We start from the raw sequence: 19,577 nt of genomic DNA, 5'->3' as shown, positions 1-19,577 counted from the left end.
TCTCTGCATTCTGAATCTCCAAATGAACACCCAGTTCTAAGAAATCTCTTTATATATTTCTAGATAACTATAAGGGACACGTTGGCTCAGTGGGTTAGGACGCTGAGCTTGTCAATCAGAAGGTCGGCAGTTTGGCGGGTCGAATCCCAAGTGCCGCGTAGCAGAGTGAGTGCCTGTTACTCGTCCCAGCTTCTGCCCACCTAGCAGTTCGAAAGCACGTAAAAATGCAAGTAGAAAAATAGGGACCACTACAGTGGGAAGGTAACAGTGTTCCGTGCGCCTTTGGTGTCTAGTCATGCCGGCCACATGACCACGGAGACGTGCTTGGACAAGCGCTGGCTCTTCAGCTTTGAAACGGAGATGAGCACCGGCCCCTAGAGTTGGAAATGACTAGCACGCATGTGTGGGGGAACCTTTACCTTTACCTTATAACTCTTTGGAAAACCAACAATGGCCATACTGGATAATGACTGCGGACCCAATGCATTCTGTAAAATAGAAGGCCAATTCCTCCTACAACAAAACAATAGCATTTCAATTAATGCTTGCATTGTTTTCCCTATTAGGGATCACCATTTTCAGAATATGTAGAAGATAACCATAATGAAGTGCCCAGAAACTGTAGCATTCCCATGCTTACCATGATACAATGACAACATTCTGGAATTGCCTGATCCTACCATGAAAAGAGGCAATCTATTTCAGTCCTCTGAAAGGCCATGGTAAGTGAAAGGAGGGTGTTTGGTCTGATGAGATGAGAATCAGACCTAATACCTGAGGGGATTGGAAAAAACTCTGTGGGAACCCAAGGGGCAGGAAGTGTTGCATGGGGCATTTCAGGGGGTGGGGAGGCTTGGGCAGGACAGGACAGACAAGCCTGGGCATATGTAAGGTCTCCAAGGGCCTACCTGTTCTCTGCAGTATGCCATGCTCTGCTATACCATACTGGCAGAATGGTTAGAATCAGTGCTTTTTTTGTAAAAGAAAAAGGTGCCGGAACTGACACATGTCATACAACCCGCCTTGCCTACCCTACAAGGTTCCATCCAAAAAAGGTGCCGGAACTCTGTTCTGAGCATTCTATGACAAAAAAAGCTCTGGTTAGAATGCAGTATTGCAGGCTAATTCTGCCAATCACCAGCAGTTCAGTTTCGACCAGCTTGAGGTTGAAATTTCAGGGTGATTTCATTATTGAATGATGATTACAAGTTGTTCAAAATTGAGTCCAGTTGATAGACTGGAAATAATTTTGCAATTATTTATTCATGAGGATAATGAAGATTACTGGCTAAAAGACAATTTAAGGACAGTGCTAAAATTATACTGGATATTTTGCAATACAGGAGCAACATAATGAAAAACAGGCTGTTTTGGTTTTATTAGATGCACAGAAGGTCTTTGACAAGGCCTTTAAGATTACAAGATGTTCACAGTGGTTGTAGTTGATAGACTGAACATGATTTTGCTAGAATTTATTTCTGAGGATCAATGTGAATTTTTACCTAAGAGATATTTAAAGGACAACGCTATAATACTGCAGCAAAATAATGAAGAAAATAGGCTTCATTAATATTCTCAGAGGCCTTTGACAATTTATTTTTCAATATTTTTTTCCACAAAAAGCACAAAACATTGTTAATGTTGGAGATCTAAGAAAACCCTGTACGTTACAAAAAGGAGCAAGACAGGGATGCCCACCATCTCCTCTCTTTTTTATTTTGTTTCTTGAAATACTGAACAGAAGAATAAATTAAGATGAGAGGGTTATGGGAGTAAAGCTTAAAATAGAATTAAACACCTTTGCAGACTTGGTTCTGGTTCTGAAAGATCCTTTAAAGGCAGTTAGAACATTAATGGCCAAATAGAAAGATTTCAACATTAATTTAAAAAATATAAGGTTGTTAATAAAAGATATGGCAATAGAAAATCAAATAAAATTGATAAATAAAAGAGATATTAAGAGTAGGAAGAAGGTAAAATATCTAGTACTATAATAAATATTAATTGTATATTATCTCTTTATTGTGCCTGAAAGCAGACTTGTATATTTCTCAGGAAATGTGATGTGACAAAAGGTTATGCACTTTTATGGCATCAAAAACCAAAGGAAATTATAGTACTTAAATACCCAGGTTTAATCCATTCCTCAGGAGAAATGTGCATAATACTGAAAGTTGGAAACAACTTATTTTCTGAATTGTTGTGAAAATTACATGTTTCTTCTTTAACATTACTAATGATATTATACTCAATTTTCAGAAAGCCAGCCTAATAATAGGAGTGCTTTTTCCTATCTTCAAAATATCATTTGTTGTACTATGTATAGAGAGCTATCTATTCAAGCCTTTCTATTTTGATCCCCATATGGTATTCCAAGCAATCTTGTTTCTGAAGCTCCAATAGTTCTATACTTTTGTTTTTTCCCTCCACTTTCATATTTTTTATTCTAATCATAAATGGGAGGATGTACTTTGTAAGGATTACCACTCTGAAAAATTCTGTTCTTTGTACTGATTCCTTAGATCTACTTAGGAAAAAACTCCTTTATATATGGAGAGATCATGGAACAGAAATGAAGTAATGGAAGCTCTATTGCCTATGAGATGTGGTTGTCCATCCAGAATTTTATTAAAATGAAGAAAATCATCTGAATTTCTTTTCTTCCAAAAAAAGAGAAAGAAATTAAGATCTGAAAGTAGCTTCTCAAATATAAAACACTTTTTTAAAAAAAGGACTTTAGTTCATGATGCATTAAATAATTGAAAAGTGCAGGAAGCAAAGATAATGTTTAAAATAAAGGGAATCTGTTTGACTATTCTTGTTTTGTGGCAACCATTTTAGAGGTCTTCTATATAAGAATAATGAAAAATGATATCATGGGGTGTAATGGTGCCAAGACGGGGTATTTTTCTGTATAGGAACATGTATGTTTCTAAGGATGGAAAATGTCAATAATAGGATAGGCATGACAATAATGATGCTCCTTTTGTTCCTGTTCTTTATTACATGCAAATTGTATGCTTTGAATTGTACTGTCCCTGATGACCCACTTCCTATACCCCATCACTTTGCTCAGGCAGGAGATGTTATCATTGGTGCAATTCTATCTCAAGCTTTCTTCTTCCACAACAGCCCTTCCTTTAGAGAAGAACCATCCCAGATGTTGATCAATGAAGTGATGTAAATAATTCTATTCTTTTTTCTTCCAACTTGGAGTAATTGAGGGAAATGATTGGGGGAAAAGAGTTAAGCAATAGGATTATAAAGTGATAGGCTTTTAAAAATGTTTGTAACTATAATGTCATTAGGAATTTTCTGTTAATTAGTTTTCTCTCTCTTTGATATGTAAGAAATTGTCTGCTAAATAGAAAAGTCCATGTGGCTTCAAATATTGCACCAAACGAATTACAATTCTTCTGAATTGAGTACAGAACAGAGGATCAAAAATGATTAGGGGGCTGGAGGCTGAAGCATATGATGAATGATTGTAAAAACTGAGTATACCTAAAGACTAGGGATAACATGAAAACAGTCTTCCAATATTTGAGGAGTGCCACATAGAATAGGGATTCAAACTATTCTCCAAAGCACCTGAGGGAAGTACAAGAAGTAACAGATGGAAATTTTTCAAGGGGAGAACTAAGGATAAATTACCTGACAGTGAGAAATATTATTCAGTGGAATGGCTTCATTCCAGATATTGTGGATGCCTCATAAGTGGAAGTTTTTAAGAAGAGATTGGACAGCCATTTGTCCAACTCCATTATTCTTTATTCCATGTTCTGATTTTCACTCTGATAGTTTCTGAATGCAGCCTTTGTGATCCATAAACCATGTTTAGTAGTTTAGGATAATTTGGTGATTTGTCAATTATTTCTGGCTGAGTAAATCATAGTTACGATTTGTATTCACAATGAGTAAACTAAGTTACTGTCAAATACTTAATATTGTCTGAGCCAGGGAATGGAGACTCAATAATTAGTATTATATAAAAGAGTAGCTTTTGGAAATAGATTCAAACCACACTATTATTGAGATATAACCTGTTTGTTTGGTTTTTTTTAAGGTGATAAAAATATTTCCTTCTCTTTGCATTGGACCAAATTATTTTGTTGTCTCAAGGGAGTGACAAGTTTTTCTTTCTCCCAGTCCTTTCCAACATATATCTGAACAGACATTGAGCTTTTCTTGGAAACTAGCAATGGGTCAAGCATAGCAATCCTTTTGAAGAAGGATGGAGAACATTGCATGTTTCAAGGTCTCCTTTACCTCTTCCTGCTGGTTTTTAGCAACTGCAGCCTGAGATGGCTTCCTCTTAGTAAATAGTAGAATTGGTGTGTGATCTTCCTTGAATTTCATGGCCTACAACTTTATAGCTTTTAGTACATGAAAACAGAAGTAGATTGGTGGACATTTTTTATGTTATTTCATTAAGTAGATATATTTTTTGTTTTCTTCTTTCTCCTTTTTATATTTTTCAGTTATGCACCTAAATCATATCAGCATATCCTTGCTTTGGTGTTTGCTGTCAAGGAGATCAATAGGAACCCTGAGCTCTTACCAAACATCACTTTGGGTTTCCACATTGTGAACAACTACTTTATTGAGAGGATAACCTATAAGGCAATTCTGAGCTTAGTTTCTCCAAAGCAGAAGTTTCTTCCAAACTTTTCTTGTGATTTAAGAAAAACATTTATTGTTGCCTTTGGTGGACGTTTGACTGTGACCTCCTCCATTATGGCCACTGTTCTTGTCAACTACAAGATTCCACAGGTTGGCCCTTAACATGGCTCCCTAGAAATTCCCTGAATTCTTAAAGTGTGTTTAGAATAATTTTACATTCAATTATGATTAATATGAATAAGCTGGAAGGATGACTAAACATTTATAAATGTAATTTCCTCCAAAACTGTAGATTGGCAAACACCTATTGACACCAAATTCCATCTGGTGATGCCACTACAGAAAAGAATCTCTTCTAATTGCTGCTTGAGTGGTATTGAGTTTCAAAGTAGTTGGGCCACTACAGAAAATATTCTGTCTCTGCTGCATGCTGCTTGCCTCCCTTCAGGTGATCAAACTTGACATACCCTAAGACCAAAAGCCTGGTTTTTGATCTTGCGTTATGTTTTAGGTATTTTCACATTGTTAAAATGGGTTCAGAAACAGATAAGCAACCCTTTTAGCCGATGAAATGTTGCAGAAATATGGACTGAATAATTTCCAGCAATTTCCTTAGAGCCAACTTTCTGCCTTAAATATAATGAAGATTAACCCATTTCATATTTTTATGTAATGGTTCTCATTGTTGTATATTGATTTTCAGCTTGCCTATGGAACATTTTCTCCAGTACATGGTGACAAAGATATATTTTCATTCTTGTACCAGATGGTCCCAAATGAAATCCATCAGTACACTGGTATTATTAAATTACTTCAGCATTTTGGATGGATTTGGATTGGGATCATAGCTGTGGATGATGACTATGGAGACATGTTTTTGCAGAGAATTGGACCATTGCTTTTCCAAAATAACATTTGTTATGCTTTCATGATTAGAACACCAAAGAAAGCATATGTGGATGAATATACACAGTTGATTTCAGTGGAGTTAAGATATGATCAACTCTTTATGGATGGTAAAGTCAAAGTGTGTTTAATCTATGGAGCACCACCATCCATGCAAAATATGAGAATGATCATTCTTCTAGCATCTTATTTTTCATGGCCGCCTTTAGGTAAAGTGTGGATTGTTACATCCCATTGGAATTTTGGATCACTGTCCATTCAGAGACTTTGGGATATGCAGAGTTTCCATGGTGCCCTTTCATTTGCAGTTCACTCAAAAGAGCCACCTGGATTCCAAGAATTTCTTCAGACTGTAAGGCATCATGGGCAAAAGAAGATAATTTCATTCAGAATTTTTGGGAACAGGCATTTGGCTGCCCATTACACATTTCCAGTATAAATGAAGATAGCAAGTTATTGTGCACTGGGGATGAAAAGTTAGAGAGCTTGCCAACTACATTATTTGATATGAACATGAGTGGTCACAGTTACAACATTTACAATGCAGTCTATATTGTGGCTCATTCTTTGCATATTTTATTAAAGTCCAGGTCCAGATATGGACACTTAATGGGAAGAGAGCAATTAATATTTCATAATTTAAAACCATGGCAGGTACTCCATTTTATTTTAAATACACAAATGTTGTGTATGTAATTGGGCCATCATGTTTCCTTGATCCCTAGTAATGCTACTGGGAATGAGTGTCATTATTTCAGAACACTGTTGTCCCAATGAATGCTGTAGAATGGAACATGACTTCCTGTTCCATGAAAGAAAAAGTTTTCAGCTAGTATTTTGATGAAGAACAATAATGGGGAAAAAAAAATGCAAGCATTGATTTAAAAGCTTCCCTTTATAGCAGGAGAAAGTGGTCATCTATTCCACAGAATTCATTGTGATCACAGTCCTTTTTGTTTTGTCAAAGATCTGTTTATTTTGAAAGATAGGGAGGAATTTGTTAAAATTGTGATTTACGTTTGGTGTAGGGCCCATTTGGTAATAGCTGTCAAGGCTCAAAGCCAGCCAATTATTCTCTCTCAGCCCTAAAAAGGAGGCAGTTAGAAATCTCTGAAATCTTGCTAAGAAAATTGCAGTAACCACAGGACATTTCCATGCAGTCATCAGGAATCAACACTGACTCAAATGTGCACACCTACAATATGGAAACACATGCACATACAAAAATACAAATATCACCTATGAACCCTTAAATCTCCATTTGCATTTTTAAAGCAAGATAGTCCACTTTGAAAAGTAGTTACTATTTCAAATTCTTGCTCTACCTTTCTTTTTCACATAATACAGTTACACTCTGTCTTGAAAAGCATTGTATTCAATAATACAATGGGAGACACTATCAGTTTTGATGAAAACAGAGAATTGATTACAGGCTTTTATGTTGTCAACTGGATTATTTTGCCCAATAATTCCTTTTCTCGAGTCAAGGTTGGAACATTGGCACCTCGGGCTCTACCAGGCAGAGAATTAACTCTTAATGACAATCAAATTGTATGGCACAGAAGCTTTAACCAGGTGAGAAGAAGCTGCAGATTCTCAGCTAATAAGAAAAGTAAAACACTGTTTGGAGCAATTGTCAAATACACAGCACTAATTGAAGAAAACGATGTCTTTGTGTTTTGGGGCTTTTCAAGCTGATGAGGTATAACATTTTCTATATATGCAATTGAACACTGCTGTGTCTGTGGCAGGTTTATGGCAAATGCTTCCATTTGTGCCTGGGAAACAAAGATTGTCAAGTTAGGTACAGGTAGTTATTGACTTATGGATAGTCATTTTATTTTATTTTATTGAAGATAAAACAGATTGAAAAAAGTTACTTGTGATCCATCCTCAAAGTTACAACTGCTGGCTCTGCTGCAGTCATGTGATCAGTCGTTTGGCAAACCAGTTTATTTTTACAATCAGTTGCATGACCATGATTTTTTTTTACTAATTACACATTTGGCACAATTTATTTGCTTATTGACCATGTGAGCCAATTATGAACCATGTCATTTGTTTCAAAACTAGGGTGTCTCATGTTACAACCAGTGTATAACCAGTTGTAAAATGAAATCTGGTCACATAGTGTATGACCTATGACGTCAGTGACTGGTCATAAGTCAACAACAACCTGTGGTACCCAATTCATGCAACCTATTGGAATATTCTGACCCAAACAGAATTTTGACATTTATGACATTTTCTCATATTTAGAAATAGCATTAGGAGCAATAAAAAAGTTCAAATCCTGTGAAAACAAAACTTTTTGCCAACTCCTCCCCATTAACTGAAGTATTCCATTTTATATTTTCTTTTTCTTCATCATCATAGGTGTGGGTTTCTTGTTTGGGAAAGCTGTATTGATGCAGGTATTGAATCATTTTATTCCTCATATACAGTATATTTCTCTTAAGGTGCTGCCTGTCTCTCTTTGTAATGACCACTGTGATCCAGGCTCCAGCAAAAAGAAGAAGGAAGGAGAGAAATTTTGCTGCTATGATTGTGCACCTTGTCCAGAAGGGCAGATCTCTGACAAAATAGGTGGGACAAAAAGAGGTTAAGACTTTGGCTGACTGACTAGTGAATATCCAGCTTGTGGCCCGTATTTAAGTACAGCAAAAAACAAAACAAAACAACCCCACATGATAATTGCTTCTCTCATGCTTTATGTATAACTTTTATTGTTTTATCAATGTATAAAATACAAAAAATAAAAATAAAAAAGGACATTAAGGGAAGAAAAAGAAAAGGAGAAAGAAAATATGAGGTATAAGGGAAGAAAGAAAACTTCTGACTTTTTTTAGCACAGTACAAGATAACATTACAACTTTTTACTTTTACACATTATTATATAGCTAGTATATAGCTAGGCATTTCAATATCAACAAATCTATCCAATCTGCAAAACCAAAGTCAAAGTTTCATTTTTTTCATCACAAGGACAAAATCCAGATGTAATATCCAAATAAAAAACATCAATATGTTTTCCTCTTTGAATAGAACAATCAAATTCATCATTACTGCTTTATCTTCCTTGCTGTTGAAATAATATGTATTTCTAATTGCACTTAATAATCTTTATAAACCATTTATATTAACAAAATTCACCGTATTCTTTCAGATTCTTTAACCTTAAAAGGAATTTTTTTCATCCATTTTAAAACACTAAGCTTTTCTTTAAAAATATTTCTAAAATTAAGGCAGTCTAATACATTTTTAAACGCCCTCTTAGCATACATACTTTAAAGTTCATTTGCAGACCAATAACATTCCAACTAACTCCAATTAGCTCATTAAATTTAGATCACTCTCTCCAAGTTACCATACTTTTTTCTTCTTGTATACATCCTTTTTAAAGGTCTAAATTTTTTAAAGCTAATATATCTTTTTTTTAACTTTCTCTTAACATATTTTCAAATAGACTTTCAATAATATTTTATAAATTTAGGAATTACGTAAGCCTTATTTATGAAGGAAAAATACATTTTCAAACTTTAGATTGGGACTTTCTTAATTACAAATATGACACCAATGAAAATCATCTTAATTCCAATTGACTCATTAAGTTTAAGTCACTCCTCTCAGCTTGTCTTCATGGAATAAAATCTTTTTCTTCTCTGAAATCTTTGCCGAGTGGGTTATAAGCTTTTCTTTTTCTCAAGGAATTTCCAACCTTGTTAATATCCACGAGGAAAAAAATCCCAAACTTATCCTTTTAAAAGTTACAAATTTTCTTGGAGTTTTTCTTTCAATTGTGTTGGGAAGCTTCTATTTAAACCATCATAATAAAAATTTGTGTCAGGTTTATATTCCAAAATTACAGCTGACTCCTCTCCATTATCAACTACTTGTAAAATTGCCTCAGTTGTTTGGTAACTTTTTACCCATATTTGCATCTCTGAAGTAGTTTGAATAGTCATTTTAACATTCTTAAAGCAGAGTCATTCTACAAACTGATGGATTTTATTTAAAGATTTTTCAAGTACATGTTTAATAATTTGCTCCTTCATCTTCTTAACTCCCTCTTTAGTCAAAGAGTAGCTTTTTTGTAAGACACTTAAGAATTGCTGACCAATCAGAAATCATAAAATAGGAAAGTTTTACTTTTAGCCACCTACAGCAAGGAAGATCAAGCTACAAATTACTAAAAATAATAAACTAAAAGCACAAGTTTTTGCCCCTATATTATTCTATCATTTTTTTTTAGCTTGCCTTAGCAGCCTTCTTCCCAGTGGTGGGATCCAAATAGCTGAACAACCGGTTCTCTTATTGGATGCAGGCCTGGGCCTCCGAGGCCTGAATGGACTTCTGGAAGTAGCATCCGCACAGTTCCAATCAGCCGTTCTAGGCCTGGGAAGCCTCCTCCAGGCCTCCGGGGCCTAGAACAGGCTTCCAGAAGCAGTGTGTATTCAGCCATTTCTCCAAACTTATCAAAATTAACCTATCGGTTCTGCTGAACTGGTGCGAACTGGCTGAATCCCACCACTGCTTCTTCCTTGTTGTTTAACAAGAAGAAACCTACAAAATGATGCAGACCTTCAAAAAGGAATAATAGGCTGTAGCTAAAGAGAGCCTCTTTTAGTTTAATAAAGACCAATAGTCCTTGAAACTAATTAAGAAATCAAAGGCACAACTTACTGTTTGAAAAATAAACTCCAAAACAGCTGCTTCTTCAACCACGAACTGATTTCAGCCCCACCCCTCCCCAGCTTTTGGCACACAAACTGCTTTGAAGCTTAGCTCCTGAAGATACTTGCAGACCTGTAGCTGTATTGGAGGATTTTGAGGGATAATTCTAGGACATTCCTTAATCCAGGAGAGTCATATAAACTAAAGGAATGCCGGTTCCTTCTGCTGATAGTTGAAGAAGCTACATTCCAGGGGGAAACCCCTCGGATCCTTCCCTGGGTCTGTAGTCAGTTCACCATCTTTTCACTGGAAGTCTGTATAATTAAAATTATGAACCAACATTTTTTAAAATTTCATATTCTATGTAAGCAGCAATGCATAAACTAATTTTAAGGGAATTTAAAGGCAACATCAGGTTTTAAATGAATTCAATAAACTGGGTCATATATGTATTTTTCTAATGTTGAAAGACTAGTCTCTAAGCAAAGCATATAGAATGGGGAATTTATTTCCACTGTTCAGCTATTACTTTCCATGTATTGATTATGTAGTTCCAAAAGATATCTGCAACTAAAATATGAAATTCTATGTCAAGCTCATGTTAATATGCAGTTTATGACAAAAAATAACTTTCAGTGAAGCATTACTATTGTTACATCTCCAAAAAGTTGATAATGTAGTGTGTCTTTTTTCAATAAAAATACAATTCTATCCAACAAAAATCTCTTATCTATTATATATGTTAACATCGTTATTAAACCATTAGTGCCAATTATTATAAAATTTATTTCTGCAAACTTTGATGCCTCTGAACTTGCAAATGTTGTTAGTCCAAACTGGAATAGTAGTAACATCTATAAAGAGTCTATTAATAACCTCCTCATTTTACAGAATACACTTATCTTCAATTCTTATCTCAGTTAACCCTTACCCCTCCCTATGTATAATGAGAAATCTCATCTTTAAACTATGAGATTCTTGTATGTTTTTATACTCAAATGAAAATTCCAATCCTAACTTGACAAAATAGGTGACAGGTATGAATATCAAGATCAATAATGCCCTACATAAGTTATATATTCTATATTAATAACAGTTTTGGTATATTTTAAATATTTCTTTTTCCTTTTTCCAGATACAGATGCTTGCATGAAATGTCCAGAAAATCAATATTCCAACAATATGCAAAATCAATGTATTCCCAAAGTGCTTACCTATCTCTCTTATAATGAACCTTTGGGAATCCTCTTTATTACACTGGATATTGTTTTCTCTTTGTTTACAGTCCTTGTTCTTGGAGTCTTTTGGATGCATCGAGAAACTCCAATTGTTAGAGCCAATAACCAAAGCCTGACTTGTATCCTCCTCTTTTCCCTTCTTCTCTGCTTCCTCTGCTCCTTCCTCTTCATGGGAAAACCTGAAAAGATGACTTGCCTTTTACGGCAAACAACTTTTGGCATTATCTTCTCAGTGGCCCTTTCGTCTGTATTGGCAAAAACCATGACTGTGATTCTGGCATTTATGGCAATCAAACCAGGCTCTGGAATGAGGAAATGGGTAGGGAAAGGACTGGCCAATTTTATTGTCCTTTTGGGTTCTTTCATCCAAGTGGGGATTTGCACTCTTTGGCTAAGTACTTTCCCCCCTTTCCCAGATACAGACCTGCACTCACTGAAGGGAGAAATCATAATGGAATGCAATGAAGGTTCTGTGATAATGTTTTACTGTGTCCTGGGTTACATGGGCTTCCTGGCTAGTGTGAGCTTTACCATTGCTTTCCAAGCCAGGAAGCTGCCCAGCAATTTCAATGAGGCCAAATTCATCACTTTCAGCATGCTGGTCTTTTGCAGTGTTTGGCTTTCATTTGTTCCAACCTACCTGAGCACCAAAGGAAAATACATAGTAGCTGTGGAGATCTTTTCTATCTTATCCTCCAGTGCTGGTTTAATGGGATGTATATTTTTCCCCAAATGCTATATCATTCTGTTGAGACCTGAGATGAACAAGAAGGAACATTTAGTAAGGAAAGAAAAGTAACTATTTCTGTGTTTCATTGTAATGCATAATTATTTAGAATCTTTAGCTCATGCCATTTCATAAAGTGTTTTACAGCTGCTCTTGAATTAAAATATTTTATTACGTATATTTTAGTCTTTTTTCAAGTAAGATAGATTTTTGAGAAAATATATGCAGTATGATTCACATTTTCTTCATAAAACATACTTTGTAGAATAACATATAGTCATTTTGAAGTGGACATTCTAAACATCGAAGGATGAAATCAGTCATTCAAAATAACTCAAATCATTATATAAATCCTTATGAATGTGGATTACTTATATCCATATAATTCTCTTAGATTTCACATGGATTTACTGTACTGTATATTAGAATTACCCAGTATCTATAAATTTGTTAAATAAGTAAGCAAGCAAGCAAGCAAACAAATAAATAGACAAACAAACAAACTATTTTAGAGTGTATTACAGTTTTTACTTTTTTGTGGTTTGTGCTGAGGGATTCATTATTTTTACTGTTGATGAAATAAATTGCTCTGGCAAGGTTAGTAATTCAGTTTTGGATTGATTAGGTAACTGATCCCTTTTTCTAGGGTAGCTGGTTTGGCAATAATAATTAACTATAATAATAAATATGTATACTCATGTAAAAATTTAAAATGTATAAGTTATAATATAATATGCATACAATTCTAAATCATGTAACATGTGATGTAAGATGTAAAACAGGATTCCCAGAGATTCACTATCTGATACAAAAAATAAATTTGGAGAGAAATTATGTTGTGCAGAAATAGAAGTGCAAGAGCAGATATCATTAGAAACTACGCTGTCACTCCTCTGGGCCTTTTAGTCTAAAACTAGGAGCTACATTATAAAAAGTGCACCTGGGTATACATTTCCATGTTCTTGACTGACTTTTATTAGTTGTAGAATTCAGATGTTCTTGGCAGAAAAGTTTGATATTCAGAGTTCTAACTATGTGGGAATATAAGAACAGCTCTGATATCTTGAGCCTAAAAAAGGCAATACATTAATCTCAATGTAGTGAATTCTATGATCTTCTTTAAGCAATCCAAAAGAGCTATGTGACTTTTATAGATACATTTGTAATCTTTAACTTTTTTGGCCTACTGTTAATTCCCAGAGGAATAGTTCTTACAAATGGCAATAGCATTTAGGGTTTATATGCCACTTCACCGTGCTTTACAGCCCTCTCTAAGCAGTTTACAGAGTCAACATATTGCCCCCAACAATCTGGGTCCTCATTTTACTGACCTTGGAAGGATGGGAGGCTGAGTCAACCCTGAGCCAGTGAGAATTGAACTGCCAAATTGCAGTGCCACCACCAGATAGCAAGCAAAGCCATGATATTGCAGTTAATTTGAAATTGGTAAACTACCATTATTTTAAAAATTTACACAGCTACCCACATTACTGGATTCTGGATTGCTTACCCATGTATAAGCTGACCCTTTGAAAATGTGACACCAGTGACTCTTGATATTGTTTCTATGTTTAATTTTAACAATTGGCTTATCTGTAGGTAATCATTGAATAGTGATGGTTAATGGTATTTTAGCTGAAAATCCAATTGTCAGCTTATCCACAGATAGGTTTATTTGTGAATACATATGAAATATATGGATGTTTTTTAAAAGGATGAAGGAAAAAAAATACAATATATACATGTGAATAGGTCAAACCCATTTTTGTGTATTTTCAGCTTATTTGTAAATATATGTAGTTTAAAACAATTTAAAACTATAAACAAGACAGCTCAAATTAAAAACAATTAAAACCAAGCACGTCCATTCCTTCCCTAACACATTAACCACAGGGATGAAATCAAAACCAGGTTTTAAGAGCTCTTTGGAACCCAGGAAGAGAATATCATCTGTATCTCTGGGTGGATACTGTTGCAGAGAGTGAGGTCTGTGCAGAAAAGATACATTTCCTGGGCGTTTCCTGTAAGTTAATAATATACATTTGAAGCACACCAAGTTGAACATACTTGGTGGATGGAAACAGAGAGAAAGACAGTAACCAGGTCCTATGTCATGAAGGACATCAAAGGTAAGAGCCACCCTAAATTGAGCCTGGAAGCCAAGGAGAAGCTTATGCCGCTCATGTAGCTGCATCAATATGTATCAATAATAATTTCAGACAAATATCCCAGTTTTGGGTACAGAACTGCCAAAATACATTCTCTTTTATTTCAGGCCATAAGACCTACAAGTAGATTTGAATATAGACTGTAGTACAAGCTTCACTTATGAAGGTGAAGAATACACTGTGCATAGGGTTTGTAGTTTAATGTTGACTAAACCCAGCCATTTGTGCACTAGAGAGGTAGAGCAAGAGAAGCCATGCAGATAATCTTGCTGACAGTTAAGATTCTGGACGATTGCCCATAATTTGCATCCTAAATGCTCTTCTTTCTTGGACTATATAGGACATACCCTTCTTCCTTAAAAAAGATTAAGGAATCTTAATTTTAATCTTTACATACCATACATATTAGAATTCCCTCTACCCAATTTCACTGATATGGTCAAGCCAAAAGGCAAGCCTTTTCTTCTAGGGAGCTGTTATGTGGCCAAGATATACCACTAGGATCAGGCCAGCTACAAACTCATAAATTTCCATGCATTCTCACTCTGTTGTTTTCTCTTATGAAGCACAAAACAAAAAAACAATGGATTTTTTTTCACAGTAATATGTGGATCTGTGGGCAAGGATATAAGCTTTATTCTTGACATTTCAAGTAGTCTGAATATGGGAAGACAAGATGACATTTCTTCCCTTTCAGAATCCTATTTACAGTATTGAAAGAGATTCATATTATCTTTATCCACAATAATTATCTCCTTCCAAAATTTAAGTTTATTAAACTTTATTTTTATTGCTTTTAAAATAACAGAAAAACAGAACAAAGGACAAAAATAATGATAAAATTACATATTCAAAGAAAAAAGCATAAGTGCTTTAAAAAGTGTCAAAAATGCAATAGAAAAATTAAAAGGAAAGTATAACAGTAAACTGTTTCAATTCTATATATACCTTCTGCAAATATTATGCAAACTTGTGTGTTTGTGTGTATAACTAGCATGTTTTTCCTCATCTAATGCATTTTGCATAATAAATTAGTTCCATATTTTATTGTACTTGTCCATACAAAGTCTTCATACAGTATATAGACGATCCACTCATAAGTGGCATATGTATAGGTCTTTGATCCATTGAGTGAATGGGGTCATATATTTATTATTATAATATAAACAGCAACATGAAACCACAGCTGCCAGTAGTTTACTTGGTATTGGTCTTTATTCACATTGAGTTTTTCCCAGGATCTAGGATGCCTTCATTGTTGTAGTATATATATATATAGGAGGATCCAAGAAGTATGACTTTATGTAATTGACAGCTATTTTTTATTTTATTTTGTAATTGAGAGTCAATTATGATTATTTTAGAAAGTTTTTTTGAATAATAAACTTTTAATAAAATTTAAGTAATTTAAAAGTTAATTGTCCAACAAAAAATTAATAAAGCAAAGATTTGATTCAACCCAAATGTTTAAAGCTATGTCAGAAGTCTTTTCAATTAATTAATTCAATGAATAGAAATGAACACATGATAAATGTAACCAGCATAATTGAAAGGAAACATGAATAATATCTTTCTATAGAATTTTGAATGAAATTGTGTTGTTAAATAATAAAAAAGTAAATGTGAACTAATACATGAAGACTATTTCCTTCTAATGAGCAAATCCTTGCTGTTTAATATAGGCTGAAACAGAATTATATAGCACTTAGGGAAAAAGATACAGCCCAATAATCCAGCACTAGAAGCCAGGATGGAAAAGACCTCTACAGCCACCATGTATTTTCCCTTGGTGCTCAAGTAAGAGGGAATAAAAGAAAACCACACACTGCAAAATACCAACATGCTGAAGGTGATAAATTTGGCTTCATTGAAAATGTCAGGCAGTTTCTTAGCAAAATATGCTGCAGTGAAGCTAACAATGGCTAGAAAACTCAAGTAACCCAGAACACAATAAAACATGATATCTGATCCTTCCTTGCATTCCATCACAATTTCTTCAGCCAAAGCATGAAAGTCAAAATTTAGGAAAGGAGGAAATATCCATAACCATACAAAACAAATCCCAGCTTGAATCAGGGAACAGCCAAGAAGAATAAAATGGGCCAGTCTTTTTCCCACCCATTTTTTCAGTTTAGATCCTGGCTTGGTAGCCATGAAAGCAAGAACCACAGTGACAGTTTTGGCCAATATGCAAGAAATAGCTACAGAAAAAATGATGGAAAAAGTGGTTTGTCGCAAACAGCAGGTCAGGGTCTGCGGTTTGCCAATGAACAAAAATGAGGAGTGAAAACACAGCAGGAGGGATATAAGGAGATAGTAGGTTAGATCCCGATTGTTGGCTTTGACAATGGGAGTGTTCCGATGTATTGTGAATATCCAAAGCACCCAAACTGTGATGACGGATAACATCAGAGCCAAAAAGATTAATGTGATCCCCAAGGGTTCCGTGAAAGAGAGGAAGTTAATTCTTTTAGGAAGGCATTGATCTTTATATTTGTTTGGATAGTGATCTTCTGGGCATTGGAAACAATCATCTGTATCTGAAAGATAGGATATGTGATATGTCAATATCTAGAGGAAGAAACATTTTGCCCTACTATTGCCATGAAATATGTGCTTAAGTAGGCAACTTTAACCAAATTTGATTTTTAAAAATTATCCTAAAACTTCCACACCTGGAATACTGCATCCAGTTTTGGTCACCACGATGTAAAAAAGATGTTGAGACTCTAGAAAGGGTACAGAGAAGAGCAGCAAAGATGATTAGGGGGCTGGAGGCTAAAACATATAGGGAACGGTTGCTGGAATTGGGTATGTGTAGTTTAATGAAGAGAAGGGTGAGGGGTGACATGTTAGCAGTGTTCCAATATCTCAGGGGCTGCCACAAAGAAGAGGGAGTCAAGCTATTCTCCAAAGCACCTGAAAGCAGGACAAGAAGCAATGGATGGAAACTAGTCAAGGAGAGAAACAACCTAGAACTAAGGAGAAATTTCCTGACAGTTAGAACAACTAACCAGTGGAACAACCTGCCTCCAGAAGTGGAAGTTTTTAAGAAGAGACTGGGCAGCCATTTGTCTGAAATGGTATAGGTTTTCCTGCCTGAGCAGGGGGTTGGACTAGATGACCTCCAAGGTCCCTTCCAACTTCTTCTTCTTCTTCTTCTTCTTCTTCTTCTTCTTCTTCTTCTTCTTCTTCTTCTTATTATTATTATTATTATTATTATTATTATTATTATTATTATTATTATTATTATACGTAAAATGTAGCGTGTGGGCATCTTTGAATTGGATGTGAGCCCAGATTTCTCACAAGATATTAGAAAACGAAAATGTGAAACTAATTTCTGACTGAGTATTAACAAGACTGAATGGCTGCAAGTGTGTGGCCCACCCACATCTGGATTATATTCTAACTTTGACCTTAGGTGGCATGGGAATCTTTCTGGATGAGCAGATGTGAGCGGTGGCCAGGAAAGGCTTTGGACAAATTCATCTGGTATGTCAATTGGCCTTTTTCCTAGACAGGTTGCCCTTAAGATGCTCACTTATGGCCTAGTGACCTTGTGCATGGAGTCTGCAAGGTGATGTAGGACTTTGAAGACCATCTGGAAACTTCAATTGGTCCAAAATGAGGTGGTGCAAATGAGGTGGTAATGGAGATGCCAATATAACACTTCTGCTTCATGGGCTGCAGTAGCTATGCTACAATTCAAAGTGTTTTTTTTTATAAAGTCCTACATAGCATATGGGGTTGGTTATTTGAGGGGCACCTTCTCACAATACATCTTCCCAGCCAATTCAGTCTTGCAGCATTGGCATACTCTGGGTTTCTTCAATTAAAAAATTCCAGGTTCTATCAGGACTCTGGAAGCAATATCTACCCCCTAAAATGTAATTCCCCCTGAGATTCAATGGGCCCCACTCTGCTATTGTTTAGAAGAGTCATGAAGTCCTGGAACTTCACCCAGGCCTTAAGTGAAGGTAAGTACAGCCCACCACTTTATCACATTTGATGTTTTATTCTTTATGTTTTATTAATTTGATTGTAATTTGTTTTGAGCCACTTGGAGTCACTGAGATTTCTCTAAATGATAAATATACTGTTACTAACAAAAAGAATAGTAAGCTATTCTTAAGTACATATAATCTATGTTGTATTAATTTAACTGAGTGAGCTTCTGTGTGATTTAATTTATAATTCATCTTTAACAGAAAGAAAAGTAGCAAGGGAGGGAGGGTCCTTTTAGTATAAACTCTTTCTCACATGCAAGCAGAAATTTTTCCTTTTTCAAATTCCACAAAATAAACTTATTTTAAAATATTTTAATAAACAATTTTCTAAATGATTTGAAGGATTTTTGAACAATTACTTTTGCACACTACAAAGCATAATAAGTTCCTCTTTTTCTCCAATCTACATATGAAATTAAACACAAAAATACTCATACCTTAAATACCTTCAAAATCAAATTGTATCATGTCTCGCATCTGATTTTTTTTCTTTTTTTGAACTAGTGCTTAACCCAGACTATAATGATTTAACTATCCACACCCACTTTCACATAATAAAACACATGCTATATACTGTCTAAAAGCTATTTGAATTATATCTAATCCTACCCATCTGATCTGAAATCTTTCCATCTTCACATGGAACACAATCATAGCAGCAAAATGGCTTCCCCTCTTTTTTCCTTCTGCTGTAACCCTGATGGCAATTCTCATTGCAGAGAGAAAGCGGTTGCACCTGCCCACAAAAGAAAGAATTTAGATGACAACTCCTATTGGATAAGCACTATGTCATTAACTCTGCAATATTTTCTAATGTCATCTGAGGTCATGTCTGAATAACAGATAGGTGTACTTTCCTGAAATGCAGCATAATTAAAATAATTATAATAAATATTATACAAATAAAATAAATAAAAACAAGTGATATTGCTTCCAACTTCCACAAGAGCCAGAACAACTGGCTCTACTAGTTGGCTTGAAGCCTGATGGGGAATTTCATATGGAGGTAGCTAATTGACTAATAGCAGTTCCCACCCCCCACCCCCATATTTTCTTCTTGCTTGTCCCCATTTTTAGTTATAATTGGCATTTTATAGTAATTTTTATATACTTAATTCATATGTTTATGATTTTCATTTTAATGTTGTAAGCTGTACAGAGTCACCTTGAGGTGAGATGGGTGGTAAACAAAGAAATAAGGAAGCATTTTAAAAGGAACAAAATGGACTTG

At 35.0% G+C, this 19,577-nt stretch overlaps 1 pseudogene across 1 annotated transcript; it reads left to right on the top strand.

The window, feature by feature from the left end:
* Window positions 1–681: 681 nt before the first annotated feature.
* LOC308678713 (vomeronasal type-2 receptor 26-like) lies at window positions 682–16,623 on the top strand (annotated as a pseudogene). Its single transcript has 7 exons — window positions 682–722; window positions 4,482–4,773; window positions 5,327–6,183; window positions 6,877–7,104; window positions 7,989–8,115; window positions 11,339–12,236; window positions 16,467–16,623. The product of its transcript is annotated as a vomeronasal type-2 receptor 26-like (transcript).
* The last annotated feature ends 2,954 nt before the right edge of the window (window positions 16,624–19,577 follow it).

The sequence above is a fragment of the Vipera berus genome (assembly GCF_964194415.1).
Source record: "Vipera berus genome assembly, chromosome: Z".
In the NCBI taxonomy this organism is placed as follows: Eukaryota; Metazoa; Chordata; class Lepidosauria; order Squamata; family Viperidae; genus Vipera; species Vipera berus.
Note: the sequence above shows the minus strand (reverse complement) of the source record. Positions and strands in the feature narration are given on the sequence as shown.